At 28.7% G+C, this 18,031-nt stretch overlaps 1 protein-coding gene and 3 long non-coding RNA genes across 21 annotated transcripts in view; 1 reads left to right on the top strand and 3 right to left on the bottom strand.

The window, feature by feature from the left end:
• The window catches only part of LOC136076691 (adhesion G protein-coupled receptor B1-like), a 126,559-nt gene that overhangs the window by 105,497 nt on the left and 3,031 nt on the right, over positions 1–18,031 (top strand). For 3 of the 18 annotated variants that reach the window (XR_010636499.1, XR_010636492.1, XR_010636497.1), the window contains 8 exons: positions 1,158–1,325; positions 3,163–3,313; positions 3,463–3,666; positions 3,749–3,862; positions 4,511–4,696; positions 4,793–4,966; positions 7,514–7,699; positions 7,782–7,969. The exons of 3 other annotated variants lie outside the window; for them this stretch is intronic. The gene's annotated coding sequence lies outside the window, so the exon portion shown is untranslated. Of the gene's footprint in view, positions 1–1,157; positions 1,326–2,601; positions 2,788–3,162; positions 3,314–3,462; positions 3,667–3,748; positions 3,863–4,510; positions 4,697–4,792; positions 4,967–7,513; positions 7,700–7,781; positions 7,970–17,232; positions 17,393–18,031 lie in introns of all 18 variants that reach the window. 12 more of the 18 variants (XM_065790043.1, XM_065790038.1, XM_065790034.1 and 9 more) reach the window with 9 other exon arrangements.
• LOC136076362 (uncharacterized) lies at positions 12,605–14,425 on the bottom strand. Its single transcript, XR_010636201.1, has 4 exons — positions 14,129–14,425; positions 13,911–13,954; positions 12,899–13,039; positions 12,605–12,755 (listed from the first exon to the last, which is right to left on the bottom strand). It is a non-coding gene; the product is annotated as an uncharacterized LOC136076362 (long non-coding RNA).
• On the bottom strand, positions 14,623–15,217 carry LOC136076361 (uncharacterized). Its single transcript, XR_010636200.1, has 3 exons — positions 15,129–15,217; positions 14,933–15,011; positions 14,623–14,785 (listed from the first exon to the last, which is right to left on the bottom strand). It is a non-coding gene; the product is annotated as an uncharacterized LOC136076361 (long non-coding RNA).
• LOC136076360 (uncharacterized) lies at positions 16,184–16,993 on the bottom strand. Its single transcript, XR_010636199.1, has 2 exons — positions 16,725–16,993; positions 16,184–16,304 (listed from the first exon to the last, which is right to left on the bottom strand). It is a non-coding gene; the product is annotated as an uncharacterized LOC136076360 (long non-coding RNA).

The raw sequence follows: 18,031 nt of genomic DNA, 5'->3' as shown, positions 1-18,031 counted from the left end.
TTGTTATTATTATTATCACTATTATTTATTATTAATGTTATTGTTATTGTTATTATTATTGTTATATTTGTTTAACATTGTTATTATTATTATTATTATTATGAATATTTGTTCAAATAGGTTAATTTTAGATTAATATATGTACTATATGTAAATATCTGCAAATTGTAGCTACTATTTCATTGATTAATTTTCAATTATTTTTTAAGCAAAGATTTTATTTTTAGTTATACTTTTATTATATTACATTGATTATTTCTACATAAGACATTACGAGTACTAGCAGAAAGCAACCCATAATACGGGTAATGGTCGGTCTGTTACATTATTAATTTATAGTGGCTGTTTTCCACAATTTCAAGTTGCAAAACCTTAACCAATACCCTTTTAGAAAAATGCCTGAAAAAATTAATCCATCTGTAAAATTAACATAAAAAGTATAAGGAGGTAAATTAATTTAACAATTATTATTTAACATTACTTGATTAATTTACAACTGACATAGGTCATATCAATGTAAGGCAAAAAAATTTTCCTTGACATTGCTGATATATATATATATATATATATATATATATATATATATATATATATATATATATATATATATATATATATATATATATGACTTGTTATATCTTGTGTGAAAATGTAAAAAAGTATTAAAATAATTTTTAAAGCATAAAAAATGATTTTTTTAAATAATAATGACTTATAGATATCAGCATCATCAACGTAAATAAAATAAATTTAATAAAAACGAGTAATAAGTGTAGTTGTAATATAAAGCTGAAAAAGTTGTATTATTTAGAGAAACTTACTCTATAAATGTAATTGTGTACTTTTATGAACTAATAGTAAATATATGTTTTAAATTTTTTTTTTTTTTTTTTTATGAAACATGTTTTTATTGCACATAGAATTTTTTAAGTTGTTTTTACAAACTTGATAGTACCTTGTTTGCATTTTTGTTTTTGTTTTGTTTTTAAAAGTAAAAAAGAAAAAAGTTTTTAAAAGTATAAAAGTTAAAGTTTTATTTAATGGGAATTTTAGTGATCATCATTAGTTTTGATTTTTTTTTATTTTCATTCTCTGTTTTAGTCTTAGGTGTTTTAAGCATGTTTTTTTAAATTTATTTTCATTTTCTCATGTTTCAGGTGTATTAAGGGGTTGGTCAACATAGGGAGCGTGTTCAGCTTCTTGTCAACTGGTTTATACTGTGCCAACACAAACCAGTACTCGTACATGTTCAGGAGCCTCCTTAGGTGTTAATTGTAACGGCCAAGCTTTAACTCAAACTAAAAACTGTAATGTTCTTTTTCCAGGTTATATTTTAACAGTTTTTTCATTATTTGCTATGCTTTGTTTATTGTCTAAAATAAAAAAATATTTACAATTAGTTAAATACAATATAACGACTTGAATAAGAACTTTCTTTAAACGAAAAAATAAAGGCAAAAAAAAACATTTTGAATTAGTTTGGATTCAGTTCAATATTTTCACATATAAGATAAATTTTATATTTGAGATGTTGGAGTCAAGATTGAGATCAGGATGTAGTCAGGTTCAAACCCAACTATATCCTGATAACATCAGTGTGTATACTTTCAAAAATGTTTCATTTTAAAGAATTCAGTTTGAACTTAGCAATGTGTACAAAAGATTACAACTTGTACAAAAAGTTCAAACACACTTGTTTTTTTAATGTGTATAAATCTTTTAAGAAATGATAACCAAATAAATTACTGTCTCAGTGAAAACCAATCGGCAAGTCATTAACATGCATAAAATGAAAATGAGCAATTGACAAATTGGCTGAGGCTTGAATATTTCATCATTTAATGTAGAAATTACTTATCTACTGGTAGTGTCAATAATATATCTCTTATCGACATGAATAATCGAATTTTTCCCTGAAAGTAATATTCAACTCATGCCTTCACTAGCACTATCTGGCTTAAACCTGATCAAAAAGTTTTGGAGCTGGATGGATTATTAATTAACCAAAAAGCAAATACTAGTCACAAAATCTGACCAAACTCTGGCTTAAAATACTTATTGAATTTAAAACCTTATTGAATTAATGCTAAGGTGATTACAACATGTATCAAAAATAACGGGGTCATATTCCGTCTTAATATGTTTTGATTATAAAAAGTTTGTAGGTGCATTTAAACTTTATTTACGCCTTCTTCTCATTAATTCTTTAATTACTTGTGTTTGATATTTCATTTCAACGGTTTAGGGTTTTTTCTTTCAAAGCTGTGTTTTTTTTCTTGATAATTGACTTCAAAACAAACGTGGGCCTTGCATCGGGTTACATCGGACCTTGCATCAGGTTTTCTCTTTGTACCAGTCTATTCTCACCATAATTTACAAAAAAACAAGTGCTTTTAAACTTTCTGTACACAGTGTATTTCATTAGAAAATGTTACAATAACAATCCCTACATTTATGTCTATACAAATAGTTATAAATATGTTTAACAACATAAAACATTATGCTAATTTAATTAAAACATACTAAAACAAATAAGTATTGTATATTTTTACTATGGTTACTATGGTTGCTCTATTAACTATTTTTGAAATATCAAAATAGGAATATTGAATGGTTGGGGTTCGTGGAGTGCATGTTCTGCCTCCTGTAACACTCAAGTCAATGGTCCATATCAGTATAGAAGCCAAACTTGTATTGTGGCTTTTATATGGAATCCAAATTATGTAGGCTGTAATAACGTCAGTTTAAATGATCAACAACTTTGTAATCAAAATGTTCCTTGTTCCAGTGAGATATGTTTTATATCTGTATTTTTTTAATATATTTGCAAACATATTCAACTGGTAAGTTTTAATTAGATGAAAAGATGAAAACAGTTTATCTTCAAAAAAATTAATTTAATTAAAGATAAACTTTCATTTTCACCTTTTGTTGAGAAACTTTTGGAAAATTTTTTAAATTAACATTTTTACCAACTTTTCTCTTCAAACAATAGGTTTATATTTTACTTCAAATAATAAATGTTAAAAGAGAACAAATTTTCAGAAAGTGTTTGTGACCTAAACAGTTTTCAGAATACTTAAAAAACTTCTCAGAAAAAAGCCTGTTTGTAGTTAGGTTTGTTATTGCATGCATTTTCTTATATTTTTAGTTACATTTTAGGTTTTATTAGTGCATGGGGAGCATGTTCAGCAAGTTGTCAGTTAAGTTTCACTTTACCTACTCAGACAAGAAATTGTCAATATATTGGTGCTATTTTTAATGGCAGTGTTCACTGATACTCAAAATTGCAATGAGCAAGTTTATTGTCTAGGTTTGTGTTTAAATTCTGAAAAAGTCAGTTTTTCAACAAAAATCAATATAATGTAAAATTTTTGAAATAATTTAAAAATAAAAAATTAAGTTTTATTTTTATTTTTTTGGTTTTTATGAAATGCTTTGCATTAAATGGCTTTTTATAAGAAAATACAATTTAATTGGGAACGATATCGGATTGGAGTTCCTGGGGTGCATGTTCTTCAGCATGTAACAATCTTGTTACTGTAACTTTTCAAACAAGAAGTTGGTCATGCATTGGGTATTCAGCATGGGATCCTAACTATAAGGGTTGTCCTGGTATCACAACTAGTAATCAACAAACTTGTCATGTTAATGTTGCTTGTTCAGGTAAGATTTGTTCTTAAAGTAATATTTTTATATAGATATTTAATATTTTAATTTTCTAAAAAGGTTTCTTAAATTCAAACAGGTAGTTATGGTGCGTGAAGTGCATGGAGTAGTTGCTCTGAATCTTGTCAGTCTAATCCTGCTGCTACTCCAATTCAAACTCAAACTAGACCATGTCTATGGGCTACATTGGGAGGTGATTGTGCTGGGTCTAGTTCTCAAACTATGGCTTGTAATAGTGGAGAGTTATTTTGATTGCACGTAATCAAGATTTTAAATCTTGATTACTTTTAATTAAAATAACTTATTTTATGTTTTTTGAGGTTTTATCAAAATAATAAAATACAAAATAAAGGTATAAATTTAATATAAAATTAATTATATTATACTTTATAATTTTATATAAATAAAAGTATAAAATATAATAACGGTATGGTAGGTCTGTTCCAAACCATTTATATACTTTTTGTTTATAGACTAATTTAAAAGGTTTAAGATCTTGGAGTCAAATGCAACTACATTTCAAATGCTATTTTGTTTATTTTATTATATTCAAAACAAAATTACATTATTTAATAACAAAAACTTGTTAAATAAAAAAAGAAACTGTTTTTATTCAATTTTTTCCTTTAACAATTGTTTCGCACATAAAGTAAATTTTATGTTTAAGATCTTGGAGTCAAATGCAACTGCATTTCATGTTATTTAATTATTTTTATTATATTCATTAGTAAATGTTTCAATAACAATTGCTACATTTTTGTTTAGTAATACAAATAATGATAAATATGTTTATATGGTTTCTATGGTTGATATATTAACTATTTTTAAAATATCAAAATAGGAATATTGAGCGGTTGGGGTTCTTGGAATGCCTGTTCTGTCTCCTGTAACACTCAAGTCAATGGTCCATATCAGTATAGAAGTCAAACTTGTACTGGCGCTTCTATATGGAATCCAAATTATGTAGGCTGTAATAATGTCAGTTTAAATGATCAACAACGTTGTAATCAAAATCTTCCTTGTTCAGGTGAGATATGTTGTTTTTGCAAAAAATATAAATATATATCCACAGGGAAAAATAAATTTATTTATAGCTAATGCAAATAAATTTTTTTAACAATAGGTAATTATGGTGCATGGAGTACATGAGGAGCTTGCTCAGAAAGTTGTCAGTTGAATCCTAATGTTTCTCCATTTCAAACTCAGACTTGGCAATGTCTTGGTGCTACATTGAATAGTGGTTGTCCTGGAACAAGCTTTCAAACTCAAATCTGCAATACTGGAATATCTTGTCAAGGTGATTTTTTTTATATAATTATAAAAACAAAATTAAATTGCTTTTTAATCACTTATTAACATGTTATAAATTTTTAAATTTATTTCTTATTACTAATTTCTATTACTAAATTACTAAATTACTAATTAAATATACTTAAAAAAAATAGTTGTACATAGGTAACCTTGATTCTATAAGTTCTTTTATATTCTCGAATAAATGGGCTGCTGGCTGTGCACGGGTACCCTGAAGGTGACTTAAGGCTTTATATCATATCCCATAAATTATTATTTTTGATTTTGAAAGTAGTCCATTTTTACATTGCAAAACTGTCAACGTTTAAAATCTATTATTGTAGCTTTTCGAGAAAACTTAGTTACAATACTTGTTTAATGTAGATATTATTACCCCTCTGACTCATACAAAGACCCCTGAGAGTGGATCAATTGACAATATATAATTTGTTTGGTTATTTGTGCTATTGTATTGCCACTTTGTGGATCGGGTTTAGAAATAATTTCTGAAAACAACTTGGGTTTTCTAGTTTGAATATAGACTAATTCATAATGTTTCAAAAGTTAGTTTCTTTATTGAGGAGGATAAGATAAATTTACAGGAATAGGGTGGCTTTATAGAATGATTTTTGAATTTGGGATGAATAATTCTAAGTAAAATAGTTTTTATTTAAAAAAGAAGTATTTACTAATACATAAATACTACATTTGACTAAAGTTATAAAGTATATATATATGTACATATATATTTTGTTTTTACGTATCCCTTTAACTATAAATGCCTTGTGTTGTACACGCAGACAATTCTTTGCAAGACTTCATTGAAATTAGCGTTGTGTTGTCTTACCTTTCATATTTCCCAAAATTGTTTGAAGTCTTGATGAACTGATCCCAATGATTGCTCAGTCCAATACCCTAAATCTTTGGAAATATTGAAGATTAATACTTTTACATGTAAAAATATAAAATGTTTTTAAATACACACTTTCCTCCTTTCATTATAATAAACTCTTTCACATGAGGCTCCACTATATGAACTTTAAGAGTAATGTTTGTACCCGGATCTCTTAAACTTTGTGAAACTTTGTACCAAGATCTCTGAAACTTTGTGTCTTTTAATATATTCAGAGTAGTTTGGATTTAATGTTTTCCCGAAACACCCATGTACAACATAACTTAAGTCAGTCAAAGCTTTCATATACTTTCCACCAACAATATTGTGCTCATTCAAATAGATTTAAAAAAGATCAAGTTTTCTTAGAAACGTGTTGGATCCATTTCCTTCTAGCCTGTGTTTATCTTGATAATGTACTCTGGCAAGATTAATTGTTGACAAAATGAAATCCTTGATTAGTGCTCTCAAACAATTTTTTTCAATTAGTTTGAGAAGTTTGTCTACTATGTCTAGCAAAATATGTAAGTCTGGTATATTGACAATTGATTAGATCTTCATTGTTACATTTCCAGTCAATAACGGAGGATTAACTACGTTACTAAATACTTAGTCAAGGTTCATGTTTCAAACAAGTTTCGTCAAGGTTCATGTTTCAAACAAGTTGAGCACGGTACTACCAGGAACGCGGTGGGAATCGAACTCAGAACCTCTCGCTTATGAAGCAAGCGCTCTATCACTACACCACTACCGCATTAGTTACAGGTGAGGTAGATTGTACAATGGAGTTGTGGAGGAGTTGCCATTTTAGTACCGTTTGTACGCCCAGGTGAGGTAGATTGTACAATATGCGCCAAGTTCTTTTGCTTAGCTAAATTTGTGCAAGGATGTTTTATACCTTTTCCTATAAGTTGAAAACAACTTTTGCAAAGAACAAAGTTTTCATTGGTTTCAGAAATATTCACATTATTTTGAATGTGATCTATATCTTTATTAGTTTCACATAAAACCATTGGTGGAGGAGTTGCCATTTTAGTACCGTTTGTACGCCCATTAACACAAATAAAACATTCACATTTCCCACCTCGAATAACTCTAGTATTAAGACCTAAAAGTAACAAGAAATTAGTTTTTTAAATACAAACGTAATATTGTTTATAAGCAAAATAATAATAATGGAAAAATTAGCTAGTTTTTATTGGCTTATTTTTTATTAGAAAAAACATACCTTCGTACTTAGGTCGAGGACAGTGATTAAAAAGCTTTTTGAATCTGCTTTTTCTAAACTCACTAGGTTTTTTCTACAATTTGAACATAACATTTTAGGCAGATCAGGGTTTTCAACAGAGAAGTTTTTCCAAAAAAATCTCTTGATAAGATTTTCATAACTTTTTCCTTGTTGTGGGCATGAATTACTGCATTTAGTTTGACTGCATCTTAAATCATTGCCTTTTTTCAAACATCATATACAAAATCATTTTAAAAACTCGTTATGATCTTTAGTAAAGTATGGCATTTCTTTTCTTTTCCTGAGAAATAATTTTTATATTTTCAAATTAATTACTTACTTTAAATTAATTATGGTGGAGTACCTTGTCCAGGTATTTATTTTTAATAGAAAATTATATGGCTTATTTAAAAAAAAAAATACAATTTTATCAGGAACAATATCAGGTTGGAGTTTTTGGGGCGCATGTTCTTCTATATGTAACAATTTTTTTACTGTACCTTTTCAAACAAGAAGTCAGATATGCATTGGGTATTTAACATGGGATCCTAACTATAAGGGTTGTCCTGGTATCACTACAAGTGATCAACAAACTTGTAATATTAATGTTGCTTGTTCAGGTAAGATTTTTTCTTAAAGTAATATTTTTATAAAGATATTTGATATTTGAATTTTCTAAAATGGTTTTTTTAATTAAAACAGGTACTTATGGTGCATGGAGTGCATGGAATAGTTGCTCTGAATCATGTCGGTCTAATCCTGCTGCAACTCCATTTCAAACTCAGACTATTTCTTGTCTAGGGGCTAGATTAGGAGATTGATTGCGCTGATAGATTGCGCTGGGCCTAGTTCTCAAACTATGATTTGTAATGGTGGAGTACCTTGTCCAGGTATTTATTTTTAATAGAAAATTTTCTATTAATTTGTTGTTATATAAATTTTGGATTGTTTTGTGCCAATAGTACAATAATAGTTTAACTACTGCTGTAGTTTTGGTAAAAAATAAGTATAAATATTATATGTGCATACAGTTGTTATATTCATGCAACCTTTATGCCCATATAATATAATTATACTACATGTACGTATTTTCTATATTTATTCTTTATATGGTCTTATTATTTCAATAATTTTTTTCTTCATTATTTTAATAATTTGTAGTAATCAGTAGAAAATAATTAATTTAAAAATCTTGGTAATTGCATGTCATTTCTTTCATTGTTTTTCGAAATTTAAAGTTTTTAAAAAATTCGACCTTTCCAATAATTAAGATCACATTTCTTATTCTTCTTTTTCTTTCGGCATTTCCCATTTAGGGGTCGCCACAGCATATCAAACTCCATCTAATCCTGTCATGAGTGTCCTCCACTGACACACCGGCCGCTCTCATATCCTCTACCACTGCATCCATAAACCTCCTCTTAGGTCTACCTCTCCTCCTCTTATCTGGAAGTTCCATCCCCAAAACCTTCCTGCCAATATAGCTCTCCTGTCTCTTCTGTATATGTCCAAACCATCTCAATCTTGATTCTCTAACTTGTTATCTCCAAAACATGCTACATGTGCTGATCCTCTAATAAACTCATTTCTAATCCTATCCTTCTTCGTCACTCCAAATGAGAATCTTAACATCTTCATCTCAGACATCTCCATCTCCCTCACTTGTCTCTTTGTCAGTGCAACTGTCTCCAGTCCATACAACATAGCAGGTCTCACTACTGTCCTATAGATCTTACCCTTCATTCTAGCCGACACCCTTCTATCACAGATCACACCAGACTCTTTGTGCCATCCACACAACCCTGCCTGCATTCTCTTCTTTACCTCTCTTTCACTTCCTCCATTACTCTGTACCCTCGACCCTAAGTAGGTAAACTTGTAAATCTTTATCAAATCAACTCCTTGTAACTGGACCTGTCCACCATCTGCCCTCTCATTCACACACATGTACTCTGTTTTACTCCTGCTCACTTTCATTCCCCTGCTTTCCAAAGCATACCTCCATCTTTCCAAGTTTACCTCCACTTTCCAGGCCTTGTTAAGAAGCGTTACGCAGCTTGCATTTTGCTTGCGAAAAAGCGATTTGCCTACGCGTTCAGCAGTTTTGCGTTACGCAAAAACTTATATCTTTTAGAATATTCTTTATCTTAATTATCTTTTGATATCAATTATGTGACGTTTATTCTGAAGGAATAAAGTTGTAAGTAAAAGCATTTAACCACAATTGTAAACTAATAGATTTTTTGTTAAAAAAACAGTTTGTTTAATAATTTTTTTTATTGTTGATAAAAATAAGTTAAAAAAAGTAAAGTGTTTTAAGTTTTATCTTAAGGAATTAAATATATAAATTCCTTTTAAATGTAAAAATTATTTTTTATCATAATGGTTTAAAAAATGCACGATTTATTTTAATGTAAATATTTTATTAATAAGATATTTTGTTTATTGTTAATTCAATAACGTAAAGTTTTAAGTTTTTCGCTACGCAGCGAAATCTCGTAACAAGGCCTGACTTTCTCTCTACTCCAACTACAGATCACAATGTCATCAGCAAACACTATAGTCCAAGGGGACTCTTGTCTGACTTTGTCCGTCAGTCTGTCCTTGACAATTGCAAACAGGAAGGGACTCAGGGCTAATCCCTGATGTAGTCCTAACTCCACTTTAAACCTGTCTGTCATTCCTACTGCAAATTTCACTGCTGTCACACTGTTCTCATACATATCCTGCACCACCCTCACATACCTTTCCGCTGCTCCTGACCTCCTCATACAATACCACAGCTCCTGTCTCGGAACGCATTCATAAGCCTTCTCTAAGTCTACAAACACATAATGTAACTCCTTCTGTCCTTTTCTATACTTCTCCTTTAACACTCTCAGAGCAAACATAGCATCTGTGGTGCACTTAGCTGGCATGAAACCATACTGCTGCTCACAGATCTCTACTTTTCCTCTAAGCCGAGCTTCCACTACTCTTTCCCAGATTTTTAGGCTGTGACTGATCAACTTTATTCCGCTGTAATTACTACAGCTCTGAACGTCATGCTTATTCTTGAAAATTGGCACCATTATGCTGTCTCCACTCCTCAGGCATCTTCTGACCTTCCCAGATTCTGTTAAATAACCCTGTCAAAAACTCCACTGCTATCTCTCCCAAACATTTCCATGCCTCCACTGGAATATCATCCGGTCCAACTGCCTTATCACACTTCATTGTCTGAATTGCAGCCCTTACTTCCTCCTTGCTCACCTGGGGAACCTCCTAATTCACAACCTCTGTCTCTTCTAACCTTCCTTCCCTATCATTCTCTTGATTCATCAGTTCCTCAAAATACTCCTTCCACCTTCCCAAGGCATTCTTTTCACTAGACAACAGATTTCCATCTTTATCCTTAATCATCCTAACCTGCTGCACATCCTGCCCATCACGGTTTCTCTGTCTGGCCAATCTGTACAGATCCTTTTCCCCTTCCTTAGTGTTCAACTTCTCATACAGATTTGCATTATCTTTAGCTTTGCTCTCTTTGTCTTGCCACACATCTCCTTGTACTTCTGTCTACTTTCTTCATCTTGCTGAAAATGCCAATTCTTTTTAGCCAACTGCTTTCCTCTTAAACTTTCCTGAACTTCCTCATTTCACCACCACGTCTCCTTGTTTATCTTCTTCTGTCTTGATGTCACGCCAAGTATCTTCCTAGCCACATCCCTCACTGTATTTGACATCCCTTTCCAGGTATCCAGAACACCACCACTCAGTGCCTGTCTCACCTCATCCCTGAACTTTACACAACAGTCCTCATCCTTTAACTTCCACCACTTGATTTTAGGTTCTGCTCTCACTCTCTTCTTCTTCTTCACCTCCAAAACCATCTTACCTATCACCATCCTATGCTGTTTAGCTACACTTTCTCCTGGTACCACCTTGCAATCACTAACCTCTTTTAGGTTTCTTCTTCTATAGAGGATATAGTCGACCTGTGTGCCACTTCCCCCACTCTTATATGTCACCCTGTGCTCTTCCTTTTTCTTAAAATAAGTGTTAATTACTGCCATCTTTATCCTTTTAGCAAAATGTACCACCATCTGTCCTTCTGTATTCCTTTCTTTAACCCCATACCTACCCATCACTTCCTCATCATCACTGTTCCCTTCACCAACATGTCCATTAAAATCTGCTCCAAGAATCATTATCTCCTCTATAGGAACCTGCAGAACAACTTCATCTAGAATACAAAAATGAACACTAAAATACAAAACAAATTTAATATAAAATTAATTATACTATACTTTATAATTTTATATAAATAAAAGTATAAAGTATAATAACGGTATGGTAGGTCATTTCTAAACCATTTATATACTTTTTATTTATAGACTAATTTAAAAGGTTTTAGTAAATTTAGTGGTAGCAAATATTATTGTATCACGGGTTTGAGTTAACGATTCAAAATATATTCTTATAAATTCTAATTGTAATAATGTAAAATTCTAATAAGTAATGGGGGGGGGGGGGGAAGGGGATGGACACTTATTAATTTTTCTGAGCAGGCACCCTGTTTATTTATTTCATATATATGAAAATTGTTCATTGTTCATTGTAATGTTTGGGTTGCATAAGTGCTGCAAATAAAATTTTTTTTTTTTCAATTTAGTATGAAAAGAAAAATATTTTTTAGTTTAGAAATTTATGTTTACTTTATTTTATGTAAAAAAACACATAACCAGGCTTTCTCAAAAATATTTATATTTGCAAGCTAATGCTTATGCCAAGTTGTTTCATATATTACACTGTGCGATAGACAGCAAGTTGTAAACTAAAAGATTTGAAAAACTGTGTGCTATATTTTTTTGTGAATAAAATTTTAGAGTAATTTTAGAATCTATTGCTTTTTTATGATTTTTGTTTTCAGTTGCTAAATCTGATTCTTTTAAAAACAGAGTTTGCTATAGCATAATCAAATAGCCTAACTTTGCAGAAATTTATAACTTTGCACAATTTTAAAAGAAAGTTATTCAAATAAATTTGTGACTGTGTAAATGTGTGTGTCATTAAGAAAAAACCATTCCTAAAATTTCAACGCTTTTTCTTTGAGTTAAATTTTAATGTAAGCAGACCAGCATTTTATAAAATGGTAATCAAGTAAATTTATTTCAATTTTAATTTACATAAGTTCTGGTGATAAAAATCAATTAAACCTTAAGTTTTGGGAACCGTATATTTATAGTGTTGAAGCCGATGTCGGACCGAGCTCGGCTGCCGATATCGGCCCGACGGAGTTTTTGTCCGTACGGATCGAGGTCGGTCCAACGTCGGCAAGCCGCTCAAACTAGCGCGATGCATCGGCTGGCCGATCTCGGCCCGACGCCATTCCGTATGGACAAAAACGATGGCGATCCAATATCGGCAGCCGAGATAGGCCCGCTGATTAAAATAACTTACAATTTTAACTTTGTGTGTTAAGATTTGCATCGGCTAGCCGATGCAAATCTTAACACACAAATTTAAATCGTAAAAAAAGGATTGAGCAACTAAAGTATATATAAAACACAAATATAAAATAAAGTTATATATTTCTTTTAAATAAACTTTTCTGAATCAGTTGAAACATCCAATAAATTGGATCGGATGAAATTCCATCGTTTTTTTTAACTGACAATTCACTGTGTACAGCATCTAAAAAAAAGTATAAAACTAAATTTTCACATATGAATTAGAGCAATATAACTGATATGAATGAATAATTGCAATAAGAAAACTAATAACTTTATTTAAGGTGAAATTGATGTTATAAGCAGTATGTAAATACATTGTCTTACTTGATGTGGTGTATACAAATTTATAGACTGAAAATTGACTGGCTGACCAGACTGGAAGTGTATAAACTTTTTAAATCAGAATGTGCACCGTCGAAATCATTTGTATCTTTAGAATGGTTTAATTCGTTGCATTCAACAGCCCTAAAAAAATTATATAATTTTATATTAAAAATTATATTATGTATATATATATATATATATATATATATATATATATATATATATATATATATATATATATATATATATATATATATATATGTGTATATATATATGTATATATATATATATAGATCTATAGTTTGTTGGCTTTGGGAAGAGCGGAAGGAAAAAAGTGATTCTTACGCCAACATATACGTCACTTTTAATTACTTTTACTTTCGTCCAACATTTCCGTGTTGGACGAAAGTAAAAACCATTAATTTAATTACAAATTAATCGTTTTTTAAAAAAACCACAAAAACGCTAATTTAATTGACCAGAATGTTTTTAAAAACATTCTGAATGTTTTTAAAACATTTTGAATGTTTTTAACAATATAAACAATGTTTTTATTTTATTTTTTTTTAATAAAATGTTTTTATTTTTATTTTTTTTAATAAAATGTTTTTATTTTTATTTTTTTTACTGTAAATCATGCGCGGAGTGTTGCTACATCGACTATCTTATAGCCTGACTCGCAAGGGAGTGCTGCTACATCGACTGACAAATAGCCTGACTTGCAAGGGAGTGCTGCTACATCGACTGACAAATAGCCTGACTCGCAAGGGAGTGCTGCTACATCGACTGAGGGTTTGGTTGGGGCAGGCAATCTATCATTATTAAAAAAAAAAAATTCCGGTCTTGCATTTTAATTTTTACTTTTTGTCAACAAAATATGGAAAAAACTTTCGGACAACATCTAAGGGTTCTTTATATATATATATATATATATATATATATATATATATATATATATATATATATATATATATATATAAACACACGCACACACACATAATAATAAACTTACCCAGGCTTTTAGAATCAAGATATGCATCACCAAAATCAACAGCCCTAAAAATTATATATCAATAAAAATATAATATAAAATATTGAAAAATAGTAATAAAATATATAATAACATAGACATAGAAACAGTATAACACCTTCATTATAATAATTTAAAAAAAAAAAGAGTCATGCAAAAATATTATAACATAACATTATTATCATAATAGAAATTATTACTGTAAAGTCAGGTCAGGTTATCCTTAAGTCAAGTCAGGTTATCCTGCTACTGGTAACATGTAATCCAGTACAACCTGCTTTATGTTAACATCAGGAAAGGCATCTGGTTGTAAAACATTGCTTCAAATCTTTCATAATGGCATTTATGTCAGAGAAAACTAAACTGAAAAAATATATATAAATTAATAATAAACAAATTATTAATAAATATAAACTGATATTGTTAAACATGAATGAAACATAATGAATCTTACCAAGCAAAATTATTAACTTTCCTATGCATTAAAAAATGTTGATAAATCAAAATTAGTATTTTATTTAAAACTAATACATTCCTTTTTTTATTACAATGCATCATTAAAATAAAAAACCAAACCAAATTGGATGAATGTCACTTAAATGTCTGTTAATAGACATTTAACCGACGTTCAGCCAAGATTGTTTTAATCATAAGAGTGTAGCCGATGTTACAAGCTTGGTTGCCAACATCAATGCAAACAAAAAACTAAAATATATATAAAACACAAATATAAATCAAAACTAAATATATTTCTTAAATAAATTAATCTGAATCTGTTGAATCACCAAATAAATTGGATTGGCTAAACATCCGATATTTTCTGTACACTGGTCTTTGTAATTCACTTTGTGCACCATCTAAAAAATAGTATACAATTTTTATTGAGGGTGAAATAATTGTTATTGATGGTGGAATTAATGAAGCGTATAAAGCTCAAGACAATATAGACTTCAAGTGGCAAGTGTATACCATTTTATACTATTACTAATTAAATAAAAAGTTACTCTGGCATTTTGGATCAGGATGTGCAGTCACTATTATTTGTATCTATGGTGTTGTTCAGTTTCTTGTATTCAACAGCCCCTATAAAAATTATATCTATCTATCTATATATATACATATATATATATATATATATATATATATATATATATATATATATATATATATATATATATCACTAAGTATATATGAAGTTACTTTGGCATTTTGGATCAGGATTTGCACTGTACAAAGCATTTGCATCCTTGGCATTGCTCAACTCCATGCATTCAACAGACCCTATAAAAATTATATAAATATAATTTTTGTATATAAATATAATTTTTGTATATAAATATAATTTTTGTATATATATATATATATATATATATATATATATATATATATATATATATATATATATATATATATATATAAATATATATATATATATATATATATATATATAAATATATAAGCTTTGTTGCGCTTAGTATGCTGTTGTATATATAAAAATTATGTTAGTTTATTCAAATCAGAAAATACAAATCAAAAACTGTAGTTTCCTAGTTATGTTAGTTATATATGCTAACATTAGTGATGTAGTGATTAATCAGCATCAGCTTAATCAGCTACTTTTTGCACAACCGGCATTTTGCACAGATTGCATTTTTTTATCTATATCCCTCAGTATAATAATAAAATAATATAATATATATACATACATTTATATATAAATATATATATATATATATATATATATATATATATATATATATGTATGTATATATATATATGTTTATATTTATATATATATATATATATATATATATATATATATATATATACATATATTTATATATAGGAAATATATAAATATATATATATATATATATATAATATATATATTTCCTATATCTTATTATATACTATAATAAAATATAGGAAATCAGCTGAATGTGGGCTGATTTGTGGGTGAATGGTCTGCGGTATTTATATCCCTCATTATTATAATAATATTATATATATATATATATATATATATATATATATATATATATATATATATATTTATTTACATAAATATACATAGAGAATCAACTGAATGTGGGCTAACTTGTAAATAAATAGACTATTTGCCAATAAATTATTTATTGTCGGCCAAACAACATTTAGCCTGCGTTCAACCAATATATACTCGTTGAATATAACCTAGCCGATAGAACAATGTCGGCCCGAGCTCGGCCTGAAAATGACTTTAACATAGGTAAATATAAAATAAAATAATATCTTTCTTTTACATAAATTATTCATAATCATTTAAATCATCGAATAAATTGGATAGGTTGAACTTCAAACGTTTTTTATGAACTGACAATTCACTATGTGCAGCGTCTAAAAAAAGTATATTAAAATATTAAAAATTTAATATATCAATAAAAATATGAATACAATGTATATAATATTGGGATAGAAACAGTATAACACATTTATTATTTTTAATCATTTTTAATCAAACTAAAATCACAAACTCGCAATTTAAATGTTTAATTGTAATCAAAACAAATCTCTGTTTACCCAGTATAATGATATTATTTTTATAATTGCAAGTTAGGTTAAAGGTTTAAGTTAAAAAAACAATATTAAATAATAACATCAATATACTAGGTAAACAGTAATTTGTTTTAAAATATAAAAAATTCATTAAAGACTTTAATGATATGACAGATTTTGATTGAAATAACTATTTATAAATAAATAATAAACAAATTATTAATAAATATAAATTGGTATTGTTAAACAATATTATCTTACCAAGCAAAATTATTAACTTTTCTATGTATTAAATAATGTTGATAAATCAAAATTAGTTCCTCGCCTTTCAAATAGCTTTGCTGCAATTTTTAAAATTTAATGTCAAGCTAATGCATTCCGTTTTTTATTATAATGCATCATTAAAATAAAAAACCGAACCAAATTTTCTGATCGTCGGGTGAACGTCGGCTGAATGTCTGTTAGCCTGTTCGTCGGCTAACAGACATATAACCGACGTTCAGCCGATACTGTTTTATTCACAACAGTTTAGCCGATGGGGAACCGATGTTAAGAGCTTGGCCCGAGCTAGGCCCGACGTCGGCTTTAACACAGGAACAAACCTGATACTACCTATTTGCATTTTTTTAAATATATTTTTTATTCTAATCATTAATTTGATAAATTGTTTAAAGAGTTAAAGATAAAGAGTTAATATTTGTTTTAATAATTATAATATTTATTATAATAATTGTAATATAATTGTTATTATATTTATTGTGATTTTTAGTATGCTTATTATCATGAAAGTTTTGTTTCTTGTCAACTCGATTATACTGTGCCAACACAAACCAGTACTCGTACTTGTTCAGGAGCCTCTTTAGGTCGTAACTGTAACGGACAAGTTTTAACTCAAACTAAAAACTGTAATCCAGAGGTTCTTTGTCCAAGTAATATTATAAAATGTTTTTTAATTATATGCTTGGCTTTGCTCATTGTTTAAAATATGCTTTGCTTATTGTTTAAAATAAATAAGTAAAAATAATTAGATTATAACAAAGATATATTAAATAGCACAAACTTGTTTAAAGAAAAAAAGAAACCATTTTGATTCAATTTTTACCTTGAAATAAATGTCGTGCACATAAAATAAATTTAATGTTTAAGATCTTGGAGTTAAATCCAACTACATTTCATACGTTATTTAATTAATTTTATTATATTCATTAGTAATTGTTTCAATAACAATGGCTACATTTATGTTTAGTCATGCAAATTATAAGATAAATATGTTTAACAACTATATAGCAATGCAACATAAAACATTATGCTAATTTAATTAAAACATGCTAAAACAAATAGTATTGTATTTTTTTACTATGGTTGCTCTATTAATTATTCCTAAAATTTCAAAATAGGAATATTGAGTGGTTGGGGTTCTTGGAATGCCTGTTCTGCCTTCTGTAACACTCAAGTCAATGGTCCATATCAATATAGAAGCCAAACTTGTATTGGTACTTCTATGTGGATTCCAATTATGTAGGCTGTAATAATGTCAGTTTAAATGATCAACAACTTTGTACAAGGAA

Source organism: Hydra vulgaris, chromosome 02, assembly GCF_038396675.1.
Source record: "Hydra vulgaris chromosome 02, alternate assembly HydraT2T_AEP".
Classification (NCBI taxonomy): domain Eukaryota; kingdom Metazoa; phylum Cnidaria; class Hydrozoa; order Anthoathecata; family Hydridae; genus Hydra; species Hydra vulgaris.
Note: the sequence above shows the minus strand (reverse complement) of the source record. Positions and strands in the feature narration are given on the sequence as shown.